The following is a 6000-nucleotide window of genomic DNA, read 5'->3' on the forward strand; positions in this document are numbered from 1 at the left end:
TACTCAAAAGCAGATTTTGTAAAGTTGGAAATTGTTTAACATGTGAGAAAAGAATATATACCATTTCAAAATTGAAATTAAAAAGCAAAGAGGGATACATTCTGCAATGTGGAGGAACCTTGAAAACATCAACCTTTGTGAAAAAAAGGCAGACACCAGAGGCCAGATACTGGAATATTCCATTTATATGAAATCCCCAGAGGAGGCAAATGCAGAGACAGGAACCAAATTAGTGATGGTTGCCCAGGACTCAATAAGAGGGAGCGGGCATGGAGAGTAACTCTTACCAGGTGCAGGGTTTCCTTCTGGAGTGATGAAATATTCTGGAACTAGATACAGGTGACAGTTGCACAGCATTATGAATGTACTTAAGTACTGAATTGTACCATTTAAATGATTAAAATGAACGTTATGTATATTTAACCACAATGAAAAAGAAGAAAAATAGGACCTCACAGGTATGAATATAATTACATAAAGGGTTGGGGAAGAGTTTTTTGGAGGAACGGTGGCAAGAATATTTAAATTTAAAAAAAGAGATTTCAGTGCTTTTAGACCTCCAGCTCCTAGAACAGGGCCCGGCATGTATTAGGTTCTTGAAATATTTCCTCAATGCTTCAATTAACAAAAGGAGTGAAAATAGCTCCAAGCTTGGAGAAGGAAAGAGAACTGGTAATCCACTTTAAAAAAAAACAAAAAAAAAAACAAGAGTCTCTAAAGTAATGATTTTTCGTGCAAGAATGGAGGAAAGAGGATGGAGAGAGAGAGGCATGGTCCACCTCGGTAATATGATATCATGTTTGTTTCTTTGAGTGCATTTTTAATGTTTCACCTCATTTTGATCTCAGAAGCAAGGCTGATACTCACTCGCTATGCCCAGGTACAATATTTAACAGTCCTTACAATATTGTGCCTTTATGCCAGAGAGTGAAAACATGCTCCCCTTGTGGGACTCGAGGGACATTGTTCCAGCTAATGATTAAGAACTCTCCAGACAATAGGGGCTTCTTAGACAATGGGTGAATTTCCAGGATGTCCGGCCCCCTTCCGAGAAGGAGGGAGATAACAAAATGTAAAAAAGGTGTCTGTCAAAGACCAATCAGGCAGCTGGGGACAAGTTCCCTCTCTGGTCCGAGCCTAAGCCGGGACCAATCAGCAGGAGAACACAACCAAATCTATAATTTACATACGGGGAAGTGGGAACCTATAAAACTGACATATTCGCGCCCAAAAGGGTTTCTTCTTCGACCTCCTGCATGAGGACCAAGGAACCCCGGTGCACCGGCCTTCAATAAACCTCTTGCGTTTTGCATCGACTTCCGACTCTTGTTGTTTCCTGGGCGAGTCGAAACTCCTAGGAGACCGCGCAGGTCTAACATTTGGGGGCTCGTCCGGGATTCCACTCGCCCCGGACCACAAGAACATCGGGAGTTGGAGGTACCAGGTAAGCTCGAGCTTGATTGTCTGTTTGTCCCTTGTTCTTTGTGGGCCATTATCGGAGGAAAGCCGTAAGAATCGGCTTATTATGGAATCTGTATCGGACCTCTGGCTAGGCAGACGTGCTAATAGCCGGCGTCCATGAGCCCTAGGGGACGCCCTGGTGGCTCATCTGGAAGGAGAGGCAAACTCTGTCTCCCCTTCACTCGGTTTCGGCAGTTCCCTTGGTGATAACTGCCATCTGAAGAAGTTTCGGTTTTGAAGCGAGCTCGCGGTGGCCCATGCGTATATGTGTTTCATGGAGTTTTAACTGTTTCTGTATTGTGGTCTATTCTTCTTCTCTGACGGACGACAATGGGACAAACTGTGACGACTCCTCTTTCCCTTACCCTAAGCCATTGGACCGAAGTTCGGGCCAGAGCCCATAATTTTTCGGTAGAGGTGAAGAAAGGAAAGTGGCAGACTTTGTGTGCCTCTGAATGGCCAACATTTCAGATAGGATGGCCCCCCGAAGGATCCTTTTTATTAGACAAGATTAAGCTGCTGAAGTCTAAAATATTTAATATAGATCCCCACGGACACCCAGACCAAGTACCATATGTCTTGGTCTGGGAAGATTTAATTCTCTCCCCACCTCCGTGGGTCCGGCCCTTTGTTTCCTCAACAGGTACGTCCGCGCACACATCAGCAGCGTCGGAGATATTAGCCTTAAAGAAAAACCCCAACACGGAAAAGCTACCTGACGCCCCGGATCCACCGAAGGCGATTTATCCTGACCCGCAGTCCGATTTGCTTCTTTTGGATTCCCCACCCCCTTATCCTCCGGCCCCAAATCCCCTACCACCTAGAGGACCCCCAGCTCCACTGCCCTCGGCACAAAGGGAACCATCCATGATGGAAGAAGAAAGGGGTCCCTCAGCGGGCACTAGGAGCCGGAGGGCTATCTCCCCGGACTCCACTGCCCTACCTCTTAGAGAGTATGGCCCCCCCGACGGCCAAGGGAATAGACCTCTCCAATATTGGCCCTTTTCCTCTGCAGATCTTTATAATTGGAAAATGCATAACCCAACTTTTTCCGAAAATCCACAGGCCCTTACCGCTTTAATAGAATCTCTTTTTTTCTCCCACCAGCCCACATGGGATGATTGTCAGCAGCTGCTTCAGACTCTCCTAACGACTGAGGAGAGGCAACGGGTTCTTTTAGAAGCCAGAAAAAATGTATTAGGCGCCAATGGGCAACCTACCCAGCTGCCTAATGAGATTGATGCTGGTTTCCCACTCGTCAGGCCAAACTGGGATTTCAATGCCCCGGAAGGTAGGGAGCGCCTGAAAATGTATCGCCAGGCTCTGGTGGCGGGTCTCCATGGAGCGGCCAGACGGCCCACTAATTTGGCTAAGGTAAGGGAAGTAACTCAGGGGCCCCAGGAATCGCCAACTGTGTTCCTGGAACGTTTAATGGAAGCCTTTAGACGCTTTACCCCTTATGATCCAACTTCGGAGGAACATAGGGCTACTGTAGCAATGGCTTTCATTGATCAAGCGGCCCCTGATATTAGGAAGAAATTACAGAGGCTAGATGGCTTGCAGGGATTTTCGCTTCAGGAGTTAGTAAAAGAGGCAGATAAAGTATATAACAAAAGAGAAACAGAGGAAGAGAAGGAAGAAAGAAAGCAGAAAGAGCAGGCAGCCCGTGAAAGAAGACGAGGTAAGAGACAAGAGAGGAATTTAAGTAAGATACTGGCCACTGTGGTTGGAGGAAGAAATATAGGGGATAGAAATGGGCAGGAAGGGCGAACGGCAGACAGAAGGCGACCATTAGACAAGGACCAATGTGCCTACTGTAAAGAAAAAGGACATTGGGCGAGAGAATGCCCTAAGAAAAAGAATGGAGGAAGGCCAACCAGAAACAAAATCTTAACCTTGGAAGAAGAAGACTAGGAAAGTCAGGGCTCGAACCCTCTCCCCGAGCCCCGGGTAACTCTTAAAGTGGAGGGGGAACCTGTTCAATTTTTGGTAGATACCGGAGCCCAGCACTCCGTCCTTCTCCACTCAAAAGGTCCTATCTCAGCTAAAAGGTCATGGGTACAAGGAGCCACTGGGAATAAACAATATTCATGGACCACATGAAGGACAGTAGATCTTGGGATTGGACGAGTAACCCATTCATTTTTGATTATTCCGGAATGCCCCTATCCTTTGCTGGGAAGAGATTTACTCTCCAAAGTAGGGGCTCAAATCCACTTTCAGCCAGAAGGTCCCACCATAACTGATAATAAAGGAAGGTTACTTCAAATATTGACTATGAAATTAGAAGATGAATATAAATTATACGAGCAGCCTTCATCCTCACGAGTTAATGTTACAGATTGGGTAACTCGGTTCCCTCAAGCCTGGGCAGAAACTGCCAGAATGGGGATGGCCAAAAATCGGCCCCCGGTGCTAGTGGAACTCAAGGCAACTGCCACCCCAATAACGGTCCGTCAATACCCCATGAGTAGAGAAGCCAAAGACGGTATCCGTCCCCATATACAGAGGCTACTAGACTTGGGCATCTTAATAAGATGTAAATCAGCATGGAACACCCCTCTCCTGCCGGTAAAGAAACCAGGAACAAATGATTATCGGCCGGTGCAGGATCTACGAGAGGTAAACAAACGGGTGGCAGACCTCCACCCCACAGTTCCAAACCCTTACAACCTCCTGAGCACTCTTCCACCTCAACATACGTGGTATACTGTTTTGGACCTTAAAGATGCTTTTTTTTGTTTAAGACTCTCTCCCCTGAGCCAACCCTACTTTGCCTTCGAATGGAAAGATCCAACATCGGGAATGTCTGGTCAGCTGACATGGACACGGCTACCTCAGGGATTTAAGAACTCCCCGACCATCTTTGATGAAGCCCTCCATCAGGATTTGGCATTATATAGAGAATCAAATCCCCAGGTAACATTACTCCAATACGTTGATGATATTTTATTAGCTGCTGAGACCCAAGAAGATTGTATCAAGGGTACTGAAAAACTGTTAACGGAACTTGGAACCCTGGGATATAGAGCCTCAGCCAAGAAAGCACAAATATGCCAACAACAGGTCAGTTACCTGGGGTATCTATTAAAAGGGGGGCAAAGATGGCTCACGGAGAGCAGAAAGGATACGGTGGCCCAAATTCCGGCTCCCAAAAACGCCAGGCAGGTTAGAGAATTTTTGGGGACGGCCGGATTCTGTAGGCTATGGATTCCAGGGTTTGCTGAGCTGGCAGCCCCATTGTACCCCCTAACCAAAAACAGCACTCCTTTCGTTTGGGGCGATAAGGAACAACGGGCTTTTGACCAAATCAAACGAGCTTTACTTTCAGCTCCAGCCCTAGGACTGCCAGATGTAACCAAACCTTTTCATTTATATGTGGCCGAAAATAAGGGCATTGCAAAAGGAGTATTGACTCAGAAATTGGGTCCCTGGAATCGCCCAGTTGCTTATTTGTCAAAAAAATTGGACCCTGTGGCATCAGGATGGCCCACCTGTTTAAAGATAATCGCTGCAGTGGCTGTTCTAGTCAAAGATGCTGACAAACTAACTTTAGGACAAAATCTAACGATAACAGCTCCTCATGCCCTGGAAAATGTAGTCCGTCAACCACCGGATAGGTGGCTAACTAATGCCAGGATGACCCATTACCAAACCCTGTTGCTAAACTCAGATCGCATCAAGTTTGCTCCAGCCACAGGACTCAATCCAGCCACCTTGCTACCTGATCCTGACTTGGAAGTCTCCACCATCATACATGATTGTCAGGAAGTACTGGCCGCAGCACACGGCAGTAGGCCAGATCTGATGGACCTGCCCCTCCCTGATGCTGATTTCACCTGGTCCACGGATGGGAGCAGTTTCCTGGAGGAAGGTAAGCGTCGAACTGGGGCAGCCGTGGTAGACGGAAAACAAGTCATATGGGCAGCGGCGCTACCACAAGGGACCTCAGCCCAACGAGCTGAATTAATTGCCCTGACGAGGGCATTAGAGATGGCAGAGAATAAAAAAGTAAACATCTACACAGACAGTAGATATGCGTTTGCTACCGCTCATATCCACGGTGCCATTTACCAACAGAGAGGGCTACTAACTTCAGGTGGCAAAGAAATTAAAAACAAAGACGAAATCATGGCTTTGTTGACTGCACTTATGCTTCCTACTAAAGTCAGTATCATCCACTGCCCTGGACATCAAAAAGGAAATACCCCAATAATTAGGGGAAATAATATGGCTGACCAAGTGGCCCGAGAAATAGCATCGGGAGAAGTCATTCTAGGACTGTCAGATAAAGTTCCTGAAAAACCAGGCCGCGACGAAGAAATCATCCCGGCCACAACAAAAGGAACTTTGTCCCCTCAGCAAGCAGAATCCATGTTACAACAGATGCACAGATGGACACATTTGGGGACTAAAAAGATGGTAGCCTTGTTACAAAAAGCCGGGTATGAAACCCCTGGAATGACAAAATTAGCTGAACAAATTGTGCAGGAATGCGTCCCATGTCAACAGGTAAATGCTCACAAAGGGAAACTTGAA

The sequence above is a fragment of the Pseudorca crassidens genome, chromosome Y (genome assembly GCF_039906515.1).
Source record: "Pseudorca crassidens isolate mPseCra1 chromosome Y, mPseCra1.hap1, whole genome shotgun sequence".
NCBI lineage: Eukaryota > Metazoa > Chordata > Mammalia > Artiodactyla > Delphinidae > Pseudorca > Pseudorca crassidens.